The 17,735-nt window shown below is 35.8% G+C and overlaps 1 protein-coding gene across 3 annotated transcripts in view; it reads right to left on the bottom strand.

Moving 5' to 3' along the window:
* Positions 1–8,109, bottom strand: part of LOC124643442 (diuretic hormone 45) — a 42,629-nt gene extending 34,520 nt beyond the window's left edge. For all 3 annotated transcript variants that reach the window (XM_047182433.1, XM_047182441.1, XM_047182448.1), the window contains exon 1: positions 7,857–8,109. The gene's annotated coding sequence lies outside the window, so the exon portion shown is untranslated. The remainder of the gene's footprint in view (positions 1–7,856) is intronic.
* Positions 8,110–17,735: the final 9,626 nt, after the last annotated feature.

Below are 17,735 nucleotides of genomic sequence, written 5' to 3'. Positions count from 1 at the left end.
GCAAATTCTTACTATTCCGATAAATATGATTCTCTTTTCTATGGAATGATCAATTCTGTTTTGTTTATTTGTAAAAATATATCCAGGTGCGATCAATAGGTTCACGCTTTTGTTTTTGAAATTCCAATTATGAAACAATAGCTGTCAATTGACTTTTAAGATTATGGTTTCCGTAAGCCTATAAGTTCTCAACGTTACCAAATGACCAAGAACCATAAAAATATACAAAACTCCGTGGTGAAAAAACATGATTAAGAATATTTGATTCCTGAAATAGGTACACTACCTACAAGTTATCAAGACAAACTAGACAAGAACAAAAGACTAAAATTAAAGTAATTTAACTTTTTTATAAAAGTCTGGAATATAAATAACGACTATCATACATTAACCACCTCTTTTAGTGAAAAAAGTGTACCACGGAAGGTCACAGAAACGACACAATATTTCGAAATGTGTGCTCGGTCGGAATGAAATACTGCCTTCTGCAGAACCACCCACTTCTCCGACTGACAGGACAATGTCAGTTATTGTTAGAAATAAAACCGCAAGGATTTGCTTATATAATATATACCCCTTTATTCAAAGGTTACCTTGTCCTCTGGTAGCTTTTACCTTTCTGTAAGATATACGATCTCTTTAGTCGCACTATTACTTTTTCGCGTGAAAGTTTTGGTGATGCCAGCCGGAGCACTCGTAATATTATTATCTAACCCAGTAGAAGTTCAGAACATTTTTCACTGAATTTAAATGATTAATTCAGTTTATTAAGTGCCCGTATTTACATGTAGAAAGGCAGATGTAATCAAGGCCTGTTACTTTTCCGATAACATAACAATTAATAAACTCATTTGAAGAGCCCTATCGGGAAGCTAGAATAAATCAATAGAACTGATTTATTGTAGCCGAGCAAACAGCTATAAATCAAAGGCAGGCGCGGCACCGGCCGCGTGTACTAACTCGCGATACAGTAAATACCCATGACATTTATAAAACTTGTGTGACGACACAAATACTATGATAATTTAGCCAAACCACAATGAGATACCGGAGGAGCGCTCACATTTTCCTTTCACAATTCTCTTGAGGTTAAACGCGCCTCATATAAAATTAAAGTTAATCTTCCAGCTTGCATCGGTTCCTATACGAAAATATTTATTGTTCATCATTTCGATATCAATTATTGACAATAAGACGGGAAAGCTCTATCTCCTTTTTTTCAAAGTACGTAAAAGATAATTGTGTCTTTCTATCATCGTACAAGCAATTACGTACACAACAAAGTTTTTTATACACATCCGAAAAATTGATTCCCTTTACGTTCGACTAAGGAAACACTGTCTTTAATCCAGAATTGAAAACTAAAAGTAGACTTTAAATATTTTGTAATCAGATTTAAATGGCTGAAATAAAACGAAACACAAACACTACCGTCTGGGCTTCTATAATGTAGGACAGACACATTGTTTACAAATAAGTAGGGGCCTGTAGCAGGCAAAATATCTTAACTGAAAATGGACACCATATTCTTTATATTATCTTTTTACAGAAAGGAAATGAAAAAAGTTCGTTATTTAATTTAGCTGATATTCCAAACAGGGTTTGAACAGAAATCATTCGTGAAATGATTTAATTAAAACTTTTAAAATTCTAAATCACCGGTTATCAAAGACTGCTTTCGTTAATGCCGTACATTAGCAACTTGTCCGTATGTTACATACTGTATATATATCTACATGATGTTTCTCGCTTGCATATTTTCGTGGACTTGAAGAGTAGGTTGCATCCGCACGTAATTTCAGGCGAGCCCTTAACTTCGTTGTAGTAATTTTATCAGCTCGGCGCGAGTGGATAGCGTCCTGGTTGTCGAGAACTATGACACCACTTTTTATCTGCATTTTACAGTTCAAAGACCTCTGCATATTTAGCGATTATAAATAGGTATCACCGATATCTAAAGAAATTTAGGTGGGATAAATTAATATTTTGGTGCTAGACCTAGTCAATTCCGGATTCCTAAAGCTTTATGAAGTACATAAGTTAAATATCAAAACTAGTTAACCAAAGAGGCTTAAGCAATTGATCAACATCACGTTAGTTCCGATATGACCATTAATCAGTTTACCAAACACCTTTGATATAGGATTACATAGACATTGGTCTAAATATGTCAGGATGACATGGTGACCTCGTCTGAGATTAATTCCAGTCGATATGAGATTATATGACATCGACAATGTATTTTACTATGTCCGTCCACAACATCAAACTTTGTACGTAAGATTCTTTGAGATAATAAACTTACGAGTGACGGAAACTCCATGAGTTAGTTGGCAAGAGCGCTTCTACGAGTCTTTTGTGTTACAGACAGGCAAGGACGTTTTCAGGTACTCATGTAGGTAGAATTGTAAGTTCTAGAAAAAAAATACCCCAGTAGGCTTCACATGAAATAAAAACAAAAGAGATTCGAAAAGCAAACCAATGCTATGTTCCATCGGTAGGTACAATCTCGCACTAGAAGATAGTCAATAAAGTTCTCAAATAATTTATTAACTACCCAACGGGTTTCTAATACCTTATTGGACGTGCATTTTATTGTTATTTCACTATAGTGTTATGCAACAATATGTGGCGATGAGGGATTTATGTGCGATGTATATCGAGACGCAACAGCTGCGTTCATGCACACTGCTCTTTACGAGCGGAATTTAATCAGGAAACAATTGCGTAAGTGACTGTACTCCATTCTATGGAGTGGTGAGGACCGCTACGATAAGCACATTCATCTTAATCAGATTTAACTATACCAAATTTTGAGAAGTGAATCTAAATATGAAGAATTTTCTGCAATGTTAAAGTTATGGAATGAAAAGCTCCCTAACTGTTTATGCTAATGCTTGCATGCGATTCAGTAAACAATGTTTTGTTTCATAATTATTACAAAACGGATGAACCTCCTTGGTGTTAATTAATCGAATCAGTGTCAATACACGGCCGACTATTCGCCAAAGCTATCACAATTTAATTGGCAATTTGTGTATTACAATAATTTATGTCACCCAAAGCCAAATCAGGGTTACGTATTCATATAACTCGTATTTGTTCAGTATTTAGACTTTTGTCATATAAATTGGTTCATTAATACCTTAAATCTCTGTGGGATTATAACAAAGGACATTAATATTATACCTTTTGGTGCAATTTTACTGTATAATGTGGGGATTTGAAACGGATCATTTTAAGGAGGTATAAATGCTTCATCCTTATTCATTTATTTGATCAGGTTAATAGGACAGGAACATAATATTTTTTTTATCGTGAAAACAGAAAACGAATATGTCTATATGTTTATATATTATGTCTAAAATTTATCCAAGAGTTTGTTTTGCAGCAACTAGAGTAAGAGGATTTTTGTAGCCTTCTCAGATAATCCCTAAGTAAACCTGAATTAAGTGGCGTTATTTCACATACTAATTACTCGCTTTTTCTTCTAAGTAGATATACTAGGTAAGTGGTTACATATTTACCAATTTAAAGCTTCCAAACAGCGGTAACTTAGACACATAATTAATTCTATTGTTTGAGACCCTTGCGAGCCTTCCGCTGCTTAATGAATTAGAAGGCCATAATAATGCTTTTTCACCGACCCTTGCAGGAAGATATTTTATGTACTACCTACATAGAACCACAAGTCGGCTAAGAACGAGTGCAGTTTCTCTAAGCTAATATAAAGTAGACTGCTTATATAGTTGTATGTACACACGGACCCTCTCGCCGTGGTTGTGTACTTTACAACAATCTCAACACTGAACACTACACCCTGTAGAAGGTTATCATGACACACGTTTCTCTTTCCCGCTTGGTAAGGATCAGTGACAAAGCTAAAGATTTTTTTTTGCCGTTCTCGTATAAAATTCACATCTTGTACGTGAATGAGAGTAATCTGCCCCAAAAAGGCTATAGTTGTTCGTAGTATTTGTTATTTGCAATGTCAACGTTCGAAATTCAAACATGTCGATATGTCACTCGATGGCCTTTTTACAAAAAAATAAACTTTTAAAATGTGAATGTTTGTCAAAATCCAGAGCTTATAGTGATGCCCGGGTCAACGGGCAGATTCCAAACAGCTTAACCCAGCATTGGTATCGACATAAATAATTTACGAGTACCTATTAAATTCACAGTGTTACACAATGACCAACATTTGTGGCATTTTAGTTGACACAAAACGGTTGAATGAAAAAATAATCATTGTTATAAAAATTCATCATCGAAACTGGTCAGTTTTAATCTCCATTCAATTTTTAACACCTAAACTGAATTGATGGAAACCACAAAAAACAATGCTTTTATACAATATACGTTTAACTTGATGAAGCAATTTCTGTTCATATTTTAATTTCACTTTGTTGATGCAACAAAGTAGTACAGAAAAACTTGACTTTGGTGAACTATTTTACGGCAGCAAATCAGTTAGGATAAGGATAGAGCCCCGACATATCCCTGAACGTGACACGGTCAAGGTGCTCCCCGAGGACACAATGTAACATAATACATGGATGTTTGGTCAGTTTTCGAATCTTAGATAATTCTCCGTTCCGTAGATCCTTCGTACGTTAAACCAAAGACTTACAAAGTATTAAAGGCGACAGAAATGTTCGTATGCGCGGAAAAGTGGTGTTAGCGGACTTTGCAGGATTACCGCTATGAAAAGTTGAGATTTATAAGTACGAAGAGTGTCGCGCTCACTCACCTTGTACGAGACGTGATTAAAAACTACTTGAACGTTAACCTTCTTCGCTAACACAATTTTCTATGTCAATTGATAATTTCGACTCTCCTATAAATTATGAACGCGGAATCTCTCAACTGATTGCAAAGTTTGAAGCCTGAAGGAACCTATCTGAATTACTTCGAATTCGATGTCATAAACCGATAACGAATTTTAAACCCAATTTCGAGGATCGAAACCCTTTGACGTTATTATCATATACGATATTTATAGCACAAGTGTATATGATTAAGTTTGTTTAATGAATAAATAATAATAAACAGTGCCAAGCATTTTGATTAAAATTATAAACTTGGCGAACAACAAAGTAAGTCTAAGTTTTCAATTAAATCTTGGTCTGTTAATTCAACAATAAGATTAACTTTTGTCGATAGTAAACTCCGTCGTCCACCGGACAAAGATTATCTGATAACTAACTGGAAATAGCCGTTAACAAGACGGCTTGCAGTAATTATTCAGAAGCCGTCACTGGAACACCTATTGTTTCTCCCGATCCCACTTAGCGTTGTTTATTCCGCATTCTGCTGCAAAACTTTAGCTTTTGCTTATTGTTATAGGCTCTCGGACCCATGAAATTCATTGTACCGCATAAATACAAACTATACACACCGAGTTTATGTACTAAATAAAATAGTTAACATACATTGTGTACCAACGCACAATGGTCTCCCTGTACCATTCATCGCTTTCAGTGGTTGGTTGATAGCAGAGCTTGTCAACTTTGTAGATCCGTAATTTAAGATTGTGAAAAGTGGCAGTGTTGGTATAATTCTCCTTTGATCTAACACCCTGTCCCATATAAGTCACTAGATTATAGTACTCAGATATTATTCAAATGCAGTATAGAACGAGCAAGCTCAATCATAATAAGAGATCATCAAAGTTTGCACTTTCCTTTGCGAATATAAGATTAGTATGCAGTAAGATCATAACGTTGTTTTCTTAGTAGTATTCCTTTGCTCAGTTATGCATAGTTTAATCAAAATTAATGCAGTCTTTTTTTAATGAAAGTCTAACAATCTGTATAGCTCAAAACGTATATTTTTTCAATTTCACGTTATTGCGCTATTACCTCCGATTTTATGAAATCCCACTCAAAAAAGTTATTAAGTACGGAAATATTGTTATTGACGTATAGACACTTAACTATCATTGACACAAAAATAGCAGATAATGTTAGCTTTCAGTATACTATTATGATAACACCTTTAAGTATTATCTATATGATAACGCTCGAGTTTCAAAATACGATTCCTTTTTTGATAAACCTTATTAACCAATTGCCATTTGGAGATTCCCATGCGGCTGCCCAAATCTAATGTGCTATAACACGCACACGATTGCACAATCACTAAGTAAATTATGTTACCCCAAGGTGAAATTAATGGGAGTTTACCCTTATTTTTCTTAATACACGACAAAAAACAATGTGAGCGGGGAAATTTGAAGCCAACACAGACACGCGTGTAATCAAAGTTGAAACGCATAAGCTGACAAGGTATTCCCAACGATGTAACTAATATGAAGAATCGGAATACATATCAGTATTTTATTGTACTTTTTATGTTCTTGATAAAAGACTATTATAAAGATACAGATTTAATAAGAAAAGTGGAATCTCCAAATTTCATGAGATTGATGAAGTATTCTACTTACATTTTGCTCAGATTTTATTTTGAAATATAATTGAGCTTATATCAAAGATTACATATACATATTTATTTCGGTTCTATATGAAACCTAAAGATTTTAACTTATTCAGACATAGTACGCATTACCAAATACCAAATATTTGTTATTTTGCAGTTTCTAAGCCGAATACAATCATGAATCTAAAATTACCGAAAATTGGTTTTCTATGCCTAGCACACAATTCGATTTCCATGATTTCAGTAATCCTTTCGGAAACTGCTAGAACGAAGAATATGTTTTCCGTCGAAAACGGTTTGCATATTTCCCCTTTTTCTTATTCTCTGCAATATTTTTCAATTCGTTGGTTTATTTAACCGTTTAATTTTTTACTCATCTCGGTTTCACTTAAATTACGCTCTGATTTAAATGTAATTTCTTAATTTATTGCGCCGGGAAACATAAAACAATTAAGCTTTCGAGGGAAGCGAGAAAAGTGGCGTTATTTTTCGTATTCCCTGAATTACACGGGTTTTATTAATGTTCGGGTTAACGAGCCGATAGACTTATTGTAATCAATATATCAGGTACATATGTAGCTTGCTTGTGTTCATTTAGGTAAGTAGGTATTGCTTGATAGCTGAATTAACAAAACTTGTAAACTATTAGTAATTGTGCCCTAATTCTAATTTGTTAATTCGCTTTATAGACGGAAAATGTCCAACGCAAACTAAGTAGGTACCTACTAATGATACTATGATGTAATTTTTTGAATCATAATTTCTCCACGGGTTGATCTAGAAACAAATCCATCGGTTACCAAATTGTGTAACGTTTCTGTATAAACGTTTGTTAACGAATATAACAAGGAAACTTGTTAAAAATTTGTTACATTTGAGTCGCACGGTTGTTTTTCAATATTGTCATAAATTATGAGTAGGTACATTGTATGTACTTTATGGTTGAACCCGTGGTTATCTTATCTTCTGTAGTATTATTTCAATCAACTCGAATATTACATCAGATAGACTGTAATCGGAATATTTGTAAGAGTATGTCCAAAATGCTTTGTATTTGTAAAAGTGATTTTTATTTTACATAGGACGGTATCGATGTTAAAATTACGATTTTTAAGGCTACAAGTTTGCCTTTTTTAGTTGTACATTTTGCTGCATTTTTATTTATTTTGTAACATATTTTTCGTATTTTTAAATATTATTGCTGCATTTATAACTTAGTATATTTTCATATCTATGTTCTAACAGCTTACTATTTAGGTACTCAAATGATTAGATTTTTTTTTGTCTTGTAACTTTGAATGCTTTAAATATTATTTTAACTGAAGAAAGTTATTAAAGTAAACTGAATATTAAGTATAATCTAACTTGTTAATATTTAAAAGTTAGTGTTTCTAATAATATTCAGGTGCACTTACCTTCGGCAGACGGAGTTGTCGCGCCGACGTAAACTTCAAAACTAACTGAAAGTTCGCGGATAATGTTCAGATAAAGTAAAATTCACTTAAAAAACTTAGTCACAACTCACTGGAGGATGTCGTTGTTAGAAAATAAATATTTTGAAGTTAAATGAGGTTGTTATATTGAGAGTATATATTGTTGTCCGTCGCCAAGTTCTCTGTTGGAACGTTTGGGCGCGCCAAAGTTGTGTGTCGATGGCTTCGGGCGGCGTGCTTATATCTCTCTGAAAGCGTAGCCCGCGCGCATGCGCGACAACCATTCATGTCACTCTCTCAATGACCGCCCCTACACACGTCATCATGTTAATTATTATAATTTTTATGTCATCCTTAACTATCATCCTATCATCTGACTGTATTTTTGTTTATCAGCAGTGAATCACTGTTGCACAAAATGCACGTCACATTTTTATCTAACAACGGGAAGATGACAGACGAAGTTAAACATATCTCAAGGGTAAGCCTTAGATAAAATGTTTAAAAAAACCTGACCAAATAATGCTATTAATCTTTTCTATTATGATCATTATAAACACGTGATAATGCAGATGATGTGTCATCATCTGTGAACATTTTCTTATTTGCTTTTTTTCAATTGCTCGTAAGTAAACTTCCCGAAGGAATTTCCCGTCTGTTCTATGTTACATTTGCTCCCTGACAGTATTAAATGCATTACAAGTCAATTAGCATATCGGATTAGTAGGTCTAATTAGATTGGTACCCCGTGGCCTAATATTAGACGACAGAATCCGTGCCTACAAATGAGTTAAAGAGCGGGTAGCTACTGCATTATATTTCAACTAATTATGCGCAGACGCAGGGCAAATAGATAGGTATTTTCCGTTTTGAATTATGTTACCAATAAGTAGAAACAAATGCCTTCTTATATCATACACGTGACTTGTGATGGGACGAATGAATCTTTGTTACTAATTCAAACGGATTTTGATGAAACTCTTCAATAAGAAATCAGCTGAGGTACCCTATACCTACCTACTTTTTATTGGGGTGCGGAAAATAGTCTCAAATATTTTAGAACTTTAGCTCCCCGAATTTTATATCCAAACATCCCTATCAGCAACCATCCCACTGACTTTCTATTTATATTTTCACTCACTGTATGAATGACAAGTTTTTGAACATCAAAATATTTGCCCAATTTATAGGCTGCCTATATCGGGAACCAATTAGAGTTAGAGGCTCTGCTGGACGTTCGTAGTAACTGCAAACTGGCTATTCCGGAAATAGTGACCACAAATGCCTAAGTTTGTTTTGAGTAATGCTCAATATTTGGCCGAGACTGTAAAACTTTGGCTAAGATCTCCTCAATAATAAGATCAACTTACTTAACTTTATTAAAAAAACAATAGATGTGCACCTCTGGTCTTACTTGTATGTATGTGTACCTACTTCTAAATTAGATGAGTATAAAATTATAATAAATTTAAGTGGCCCCGATCTATAACTTACTAAAAACCTTGTAGTAAGTTCAGCATTATTACAGAAAATAGACAAGAACGTAGAACATCGATCACACAAAGTTCCAAGTGAAGCCGAGCGTATTCACGATGCATGTAAGTATCACAAGCGACGCGATAAAAGTGATTTATGCTTCTTACGGACGACCGATAAAAGTTTGTAAGCCTATACTCGGTAAAGCGGGATTTGCTTAACTCGCGAGTTCAAGGGTAATAACGAAACTTGCATAAATCATAGCTCACTTCAGTTAATAATACAACTTATTATGGAACAAGTGTGAAAGTGTAAAGCGCTTACCTTTGATATACGGCTAGACTCTTTAATTTACAGCGATTTGTGATTTCTCAATCTTTTAGTTAAAATTCTATGTAAGTATTTAACCCTGTATCTTCATTTAAAATTATCTAGAAGGTGATTTGTAATAGACTTGCATTGTACAAAGATAATTTCGGAATCCATTTTGAGCTATAATTATTAACACAATTTTGGCAAAATTGCCTAGAAAAGCGGGATCAATTTGTATCCTTCCTCGCCAGTACTGAAATACCCCGTGAGGCCCTATTTACTCCCTTTATTTCGAGAATTAACATAAACACAACGTTACGAATTCGACTCTAAAATTAAATTTCTAAAAATAAGTAATGCTGGTGGTTCCCTCGAGATATCAGAAGAATCTAACCATGGTTCAAGAATTCTTTGAAGTAACTGGTAACAAGACTTCAGCGTATTTTCCATAGTATCCATAAAATTAAAACAACAGACTATATAATTCGCTATCGCACTCTAGCACCGTGTATTTACCAAAGAGGAAAGTGATAGAGAGTTTGTTCTCTCTGTACCTAATCTTATTGTAAATGCCGGTGTTAAAGTTTACAGCCCCGTATAGAAGACTGGCAAATGAAAACGTTCGTAAACGTAAACAGCAAAATTACATGAGTTTTATTTATCTGAAGTTAATTATTTTACTCGATAATTATTTTACTTGATTCAACCATGTTTGTTAAGAACAAAGTCAGTAAATGTCAGAAAGTTAAACAAAAACTTTGAAAGCCAAAATTCGAATAATTCATACATACATATTTTCAATAACATCGTGGTTAGTGTTTGATAATATATGATAGGTGTATTTACTTTGGCTGCTCCTGCACTACAGGATCTTCAAAAACAATGACTGCAAATCTGATAAAGAGTTTTGGGACCTGGGTAAAAATACTCATCGGGTTTGCTTCTACCATCTCTTAAGTTGAAAAAAGCTTCGATCTTCTCCGATGACAGTAAACAGGTATTACTTGATTACCTCGAAAAATATATTGTAATTAAATGGAAATACTTCGTAATTATTTACTCAGAATTTCAAAGGATCCTGAATGTTTTATACTGTGCCTACCAATAAGATCCAAAGAAACGTATTATAATAGAGTCCGCTATTTATATTTACATGTATCTTTTAATATTTTTCCTTATTGACTCTAATAAAAAGGCCGGATCCGAGGAATCTTTTTAGGAATATGAAGATACTTATATTGATGGCCAGCTTGTTAGTTCTTTAGTTAGAAAAAACAATTGACAACATCTACAAGTAGATCCTACTTCAAAACAATAGGCAAAGACTAAAGAACTACGTTCGTACGTTCGTACTTACGAGTGGGTTCCAGTACTTCCAGTCTTGTTGCCATATTTGTTTTGCCATTACCTAAAGTCAACATTCCATAGGTTCTTTATATTACCTACTTTATGATAGAAAATCCTGCCCAATATTAAATAGAGTATGTTTGTTACGATGTCGCATTTGAGACCAAATTCTTCAAGAATCTTCAGGATGCTGGCAGTCAAAGAACATATTAACAGTTACTTTGGGGCCATGATGATTACATTAAATCAAAAATTATCTTCTCTAAAGTGTGAAATGGGCCAGCCGACTTGAGAAAATCATTGATGCGACCTTTGACTGGATCATGAAAGATTTGATAATCTTCATCTCACTTTTAAGTCAGAACAAAGCATCTAAAATAATAAGGTAGATAGGTACCTACATAGACAATGAACTTCTTGCTTTATTTTTATTAACAGCTGTTTCTTTTAACGACCGCTTCAACATGTACATGTTTAGTTTTCTCGTGAAATATTGGTAAACAGTGTTTTCCATACCAAACAGCGTGGTTCGCGAGAAAGGAAACCTAAGGTCATCGCACCTTTTATTCTAAGTTTAAACACGAGTGCTAGTCACGCGCATTGTACGGCGTACGACACTGTTTACGTAGGTACTTTTTATGCGGCTAGGCGAATTATCGATCATTCGTGTTGACAATGACCCTTCAAGGCCTCGTTACCGATGTACTACATCTATATTGCATAAAATGCGAGCCCGTAATTCTTTGCTTGCTATTCCAGTGAAACATATTGCGAAACTTTAAGTTTTAAGTCTACGAATATTTTTTTGCGAATTTATCATAATCATCTCACATTAGTTGAAAATTTAAAATTGTTTCAGTCTGCAGATAAATATCTTAAATTCTAGGCAAATAGACATTTATAAGAAAGAGTTCTGTTTAATTTTAAAAACAAAAGTAATAATTCTCAGGCGTTGATGCCTATGTCTAGGCTCTATTTAACTAGCAAACTTTTAAAAAGTGTGCTTTAAGACTTAAAATCTTCGTTGAGAAAAACTAATATTTCATACATTGGTATGCATAGGTAATACGAATTTTGTTGAATACATAAATAATCTAAAATATCACAACAATGGGTATAATTTAACCAATAAAGTAATTCATCAATTACATTTCTGATCACTGAATTGAAAATGAATATGCACTCGTATGTGGGAGTGTTTATATGTATGTTTTATAGAGGTATTATATTATTGGCAACAACATATTTCATTTTGTTTTACAAGTAATGGCGTCCAGTTGAAGTAGTCCATTAAAAAGCCTCAAAAGCCCAAAAGTAAATGAGAACATAATTAACATTTAGACATAAGTCGGTAGGCACAAACACACAGTGAACTAAATGACTTAAAATATCAAGTGTAAAAGACTTCAACGAATTAGGTACATTAACATGTAGCTTGCAATAATTAGGTATTTGAATTTTACGTTCATGAACAAAAGAAAACAATGCTGTTCCTATTAACCCTGTTGATGATCCAAATAACTTACCTACCCATCAAATAGTTATCTCAGTCCAATCAATTCAGGTATTATCTAAAACTTGGATCGGTTCGGAAACGTCCCATCTGCTGTACTTATCCTAGCTGCGCCCTTTCAACTCCAACCCTTAGGAAAACTAATTGAGGAGGGCTCTGACAAACATTTATATAACTGAGGGTTTCGTTAAACAATCGTTCAGATTAATGATTATAATTAACACGGATCAGTTTGTTTTATTGCAGAATTTATGATAGTTATCTAATGAATAAGTATCTCTATCGCTTTAAGGTTGGCTGTAAGAGAACCCTATTCTGGGTTAAGTTCGCCGTTGTACATAACTGTTTGTAACCCGTATGTATTTACTGCTTAGTGTGCAATAAAGAATAGTAATAACAATTTAAATTCTAAGAGCTTCAAAGCACACCTTTTCCAATGAATTATTTCTGACGAATAAGTTAAGTATGTATATAGATTGCTACATGTATACAACCCAATAAATCCACAGCAATCTAAAGGACAATGCCGGATTTTGTATGGACCCTGTCCCCACCCACCAACAGACTTGAAACTGGTGTCATCGGAAGCGCTTCCTTCGATAGATCATGATTATCAAAACGATTTACTCCAAATGTATGGGGTTTTGGAAATACACGACATTTTAATATCCTTAATAATCAATAAACGTCAAGTTTGTTAACCAATTACTCGGAGTTGCGTGGACCGATTCTGATTATTTTTGTTTTAATGCAAAGAAGGTGTCTCAACGTTAGTCCGATATAATTTTCATCGGGATCTTTTTAGCAACTTTTGAGTTATCACCGGTTAGAATGATAATTGGTTTAATGATTTTGTATGGACCTTTATTGACTCCAACAGAGTTGAACCTAGTGTCATCAGAAGCGCCTTATCCGATAGATATTTTTTTCTGTGACGACATACTCTAAATGTTTGGGGTTTAATGAATTATTTTTTATTTTTAAGTTATTCAAATCTCATAACTTTTTTTTTAATATGAACGTTTACTAGTCATTGGATACATGAAGTGGGCTGCCGTTGTAAGACGACTAAAAAGTCACGGTGTATACCTACTAACCTAACCTAACGTTACGTTAATTGTGGATACTAAAATGTCGAATATTTCCAAAACCCCATACATTTGGCGTAAATCGTTATGATAGTCATGATCTATCAAAGGAGGCGCTTCCGATGACACTAGTTTCAAGTCTGTTGGTTTTGGTGAAGGTGTCCTCACGTCCACACACACACATCCTACATTGCCTCTTCAAACCGATTATTTCAACCGATGATAACTAAAAAACTGCTTAAAAGATCTTGATGAAAATTACATTAGACTAACTTTGAGATAGATTCTTTAAAATAAAACTAAAAACATCAAAATCGGTCCACCCAACTCTGAGTAATTGGTTAACAAACTTGAAGTTAATTGATTATTAAGGATACTAAATTGTCTTATAGTTCCTAAACCCCATACTTTTGGAATGTGCCTCCATAATAAGAAATGATCTATTAAATGAGGCGCATCCAATGACACTACTTTCAAGTCTGTTGGTGGGTGGGGACGTTTTTAGGCATTGTCCTTTGCATCTAGAAAAATACTAGCATATTTCATAGAGATCAACGTGCACTAAAAACATCCATCAACCTCTTAAAAATTCAACATACTCGTAGCTTAATATAAAGAGTACAGAATTTAAACCGTCCACAAATCTAATCTTTTATACCTAACGTGGGTTTGGCTTGTGATTTCAAACTTCCCACGTGCCAGAGACGCTTGGCTCAGTTGGGCGCCATTTCTGTTCTATGCAAATGCATTTCCAGTGCGGCAGTGCCTTACCACTGCTGTTTTCCGAAACGTTATTACCGAGCTGATTGACTCACTTGCTGATTCACATATGGAATAAGCCAATTTAAGCTCCCTTCTATCTATTGAAACCATTTTGAACCTTATATCAAGGCCATTACATTTACAATTGAAATCTGATAACTTTTGGTCATAAATCAATCGGACAATTTCGAGGTCTCCAAATTGAAATTTAGGGATAAAGCTATGAATAGGCACGTCATGTTTAAATTAAATCTGGAGCTTCACACATCTTGATGGTTTATAAATGAAAGGAATACCTAATTACGAAAATCTAAATCGAAATTCACAAGCATCTCCAAGGGAATACCTAGTTCAAATAAAAAATGGCACTTATCGTGTATAGGCACTAAATATTTCATGTGCACTGAATTGTTTACGAGGCGAACAGGACAGCAATTAATATTTTTATAGATGGCCGCCGTCGGAGCGACGTCCGCTCATCAATATTAAACTCCACTTCAGATTGATCTTCTTTATGTTTATCATTATCTACCGATCGCAATTAAGCCTACTGAAATTTTCCTTAATTACCATTTTTTTTCTTAAATTTTCATGACTTGTATTAAATTCAGAATTTTCTATGTTAACATTATTTAATGAAGATGAGAACTCACTGTCACACACATGTAAGTAGCTAATATAGAAGGCCATGCCATCATCCTCCGAGCCTTTTTTTCCAAACTATGTTGGGGTCGGCTTCCTGTCTAACCGGATTCAGCTGAGTACCAGTGCTTTACAAGAAGCGACTGCCTATCTGACCTCCTCAACCCAGTTACCCGAGCAACCCGATACCCCTTGGTTAGACTGGTGTCAGACATACTGGCTTCTGACTACCCGTAACGACTGCCAAGGATGTTCAATGACAGCCGGGACCTACAGTTTAACGTGCCATCCGAAACACAGTCATTGGTGTCTAAGATATACTTAGAAAGTACTAGCTGTTGCCCGCAACTTCGTCTGCGTGGGCAATATAGAATCGTCAAAATACTACTTATCCCGTAGGTGCATTCTTTCACGTGACAGTATAATTAGGATTAGCACTTAGCAGTCACATAGATTCATTGATCAAGGTTGTGTTGTGGATGTGCCATTTATCTAAACAAAAGAAGTAAAGTTTGTGACGTTGTTCAGCCAATTCGGAAAATTATTACGTATGGTGCGTAAGTAATTTTTACAGGAAACAGCTATCATCATCATCATCATCATCATCAGCCTATCGCAGTCCACTGCTGGACATAGGCCTCTCCAAGTGCACGCCACTGAGATCGATTTTCAGCTTCTCGCATCCAGCTCCTGCCAGCCGTCTTGCGCAAGTCATCACTCCACCGTGCCTGAGGACGTCCTACACTACGTTTGCCGAGGCGTGGCCTCCACTCTAGAACTCGTTTACCCCAACGGTTATCGGTTCTTCGGCTAATATGGCCAGCCCACTGCCACTTCAGCTTGCTGATTCGGAAACAGCTATAATCTATGTCTACATGCTTTGAGTCTGACAAAGCTGTCATTTGTACATTTTCTGCAGCTGCTGTGACTAATCAGAAGCCAGAAAGTCTGTCAGACTTACCATGGATATCGTCTTGTGTAGTTGACTGGATTGAAGATAGGTAGATAGGTAGTCGCTCCAAGCAAAATATTGGTACTCAAACAGATTCGGTGACTGGAAGCCAACACCAACATAGTTGGGGAATAGCTGGATGGATGATAAAATGAGTCATCATCATCAGCAGGCGCATAGGGTAGGATAGTTTCACTTACTCACTATGGTAAGGCTGACCCCACATTAGGCGTGCGCGATCCTCGGGCGTGTGAGTAGCGCGGGCGTCGCGAGCGCGCTGCGTGAACGTCGCGTTTTGCTGCCCTGCGGCATGTGTGAAGAGTGCAAGCGACGCGCTCGCGGCGAGCACGCGGCGCTCGAGTTGCGTTCTTACCCCTTCGCCCGCTATCCCCGCCGCCCGCTAAATGCCTTAGCAGTTAAACGTCGCGCGCGCGCCGCGAGCGCGCTGCAAATGCCGCAGGGCAGCAAAACGCGACGCTCACGCAACGCGCTCGCGACGCACGCGCGGCGCCCGCGCTGCTCACACGCCCGAGGATCGCACACGCCTAATGTGGGGGAGGCCTAAGCCGCGACTCCACCGAAATGTTTGCATTAGTTCACGAATAGGCAAAATGTACGTATCTGTGAGAGTCCACTTCATGTGTTCGTACTTGAAACCTGCAGTTTTGCCAAGATTTTCAGAATGTACGCTCGCAATTTGTCATTTCTTGGTGGAGCCAGCAAATCAAAAGAAACATAAGTGTTGTATACTGTGCGTCACTACCGCACACCGGGAAAATTTCGCTCTTGCGGAGGACGTTCATATACCATATTTTGTGTCACACGTAAACAGGACGACAGTAAGTATCCACCGAAACACTTTCAAAGATCTGATGAACGAACAAATCAGACCTGACTTGGTCACCTGGGGCCAATCAGAGCTCTATGAAGCGATAATACGCTTTGGCTCCTACTTTTATTGTGGTTTCTGAAAATTTATTCACCTCATTCAACGATGAATGTAATTCTGATGGTACTATTAAGAACTGCTTAGCGCAGAAGCTGACGTTGGCAGGTCAACTCTTTTGACTTCTCGAATAGGATACCATTGATTTTTGTGCAATGCACACCTGCAATGCATTCTGGATTAGGATAGGATATAGGTGGATAGGATTTGCAACAGAGAACAATTCTGTCTTTGTGATTAAATGACATCAAACGTAGTTTTATATAAAAGGTGTTTTTTTAGACTTGGCTCGGATCTTACTGAGACTGTTCGTAATCGTGAACAGTGTATTTGCGATCAGAAGTTGAAAGTAAACATGTCTCTGGTATGCGGCGCGTAATTTGTACGTTTTCAGACGCATAAAGCATTTTACGTGTGTATGGTATTAAATCGAGAAAGCTCCCATTTCTTATCTGCACTTTGTATCTGGGCTTGTTTTTAAAGCTACAGAATCCTACATTACCTACCTCACGCTTAGCAGCGCTTGCGAGAGATAGATCCTCATTTCTTCTAGGATTAAGTTTACATATTTTGTATCAGAAAAAATAATTAAGGTCTACTTAATACTACTCACTCAAAGTAATTTGTTTTAAGGCCACCACATTAGTGGAAGATAAGCTAAACTATGTTTATGAAAAAATCCTGATATGAACTCCATCTGTAACTTTAAATGATAATTAATTGTTCCACTAACTAAAGTCATCATTTTTGACATAATGTTCAAAAAATAATTTAGATGGCACCGTTTTAAATTTGGCCGAGAACTATAAATTTTCCTTTCATC

This window comes from Helicoverpa zea, chromosome 2 (genome assembly GCF_022581195.2).
Source record: "Helicoverpa zea isolate HzStark_Cry1AcR chromosome 2, ilHelZeax1.1, whole genome shotgun sequence".
NCBI classification, from domain to species: Eukaryota; Metazoa; Arthropoda; class Insecta; order Lepidoptera; family Noctuidae; genus Helicoverpa; species Helicoverpa zea.
The sequence above is the reverse complement of the archived record's forward strand: the minus strand, read 5'-3'. Positions and strand labels throughout refer to the sequence as shown.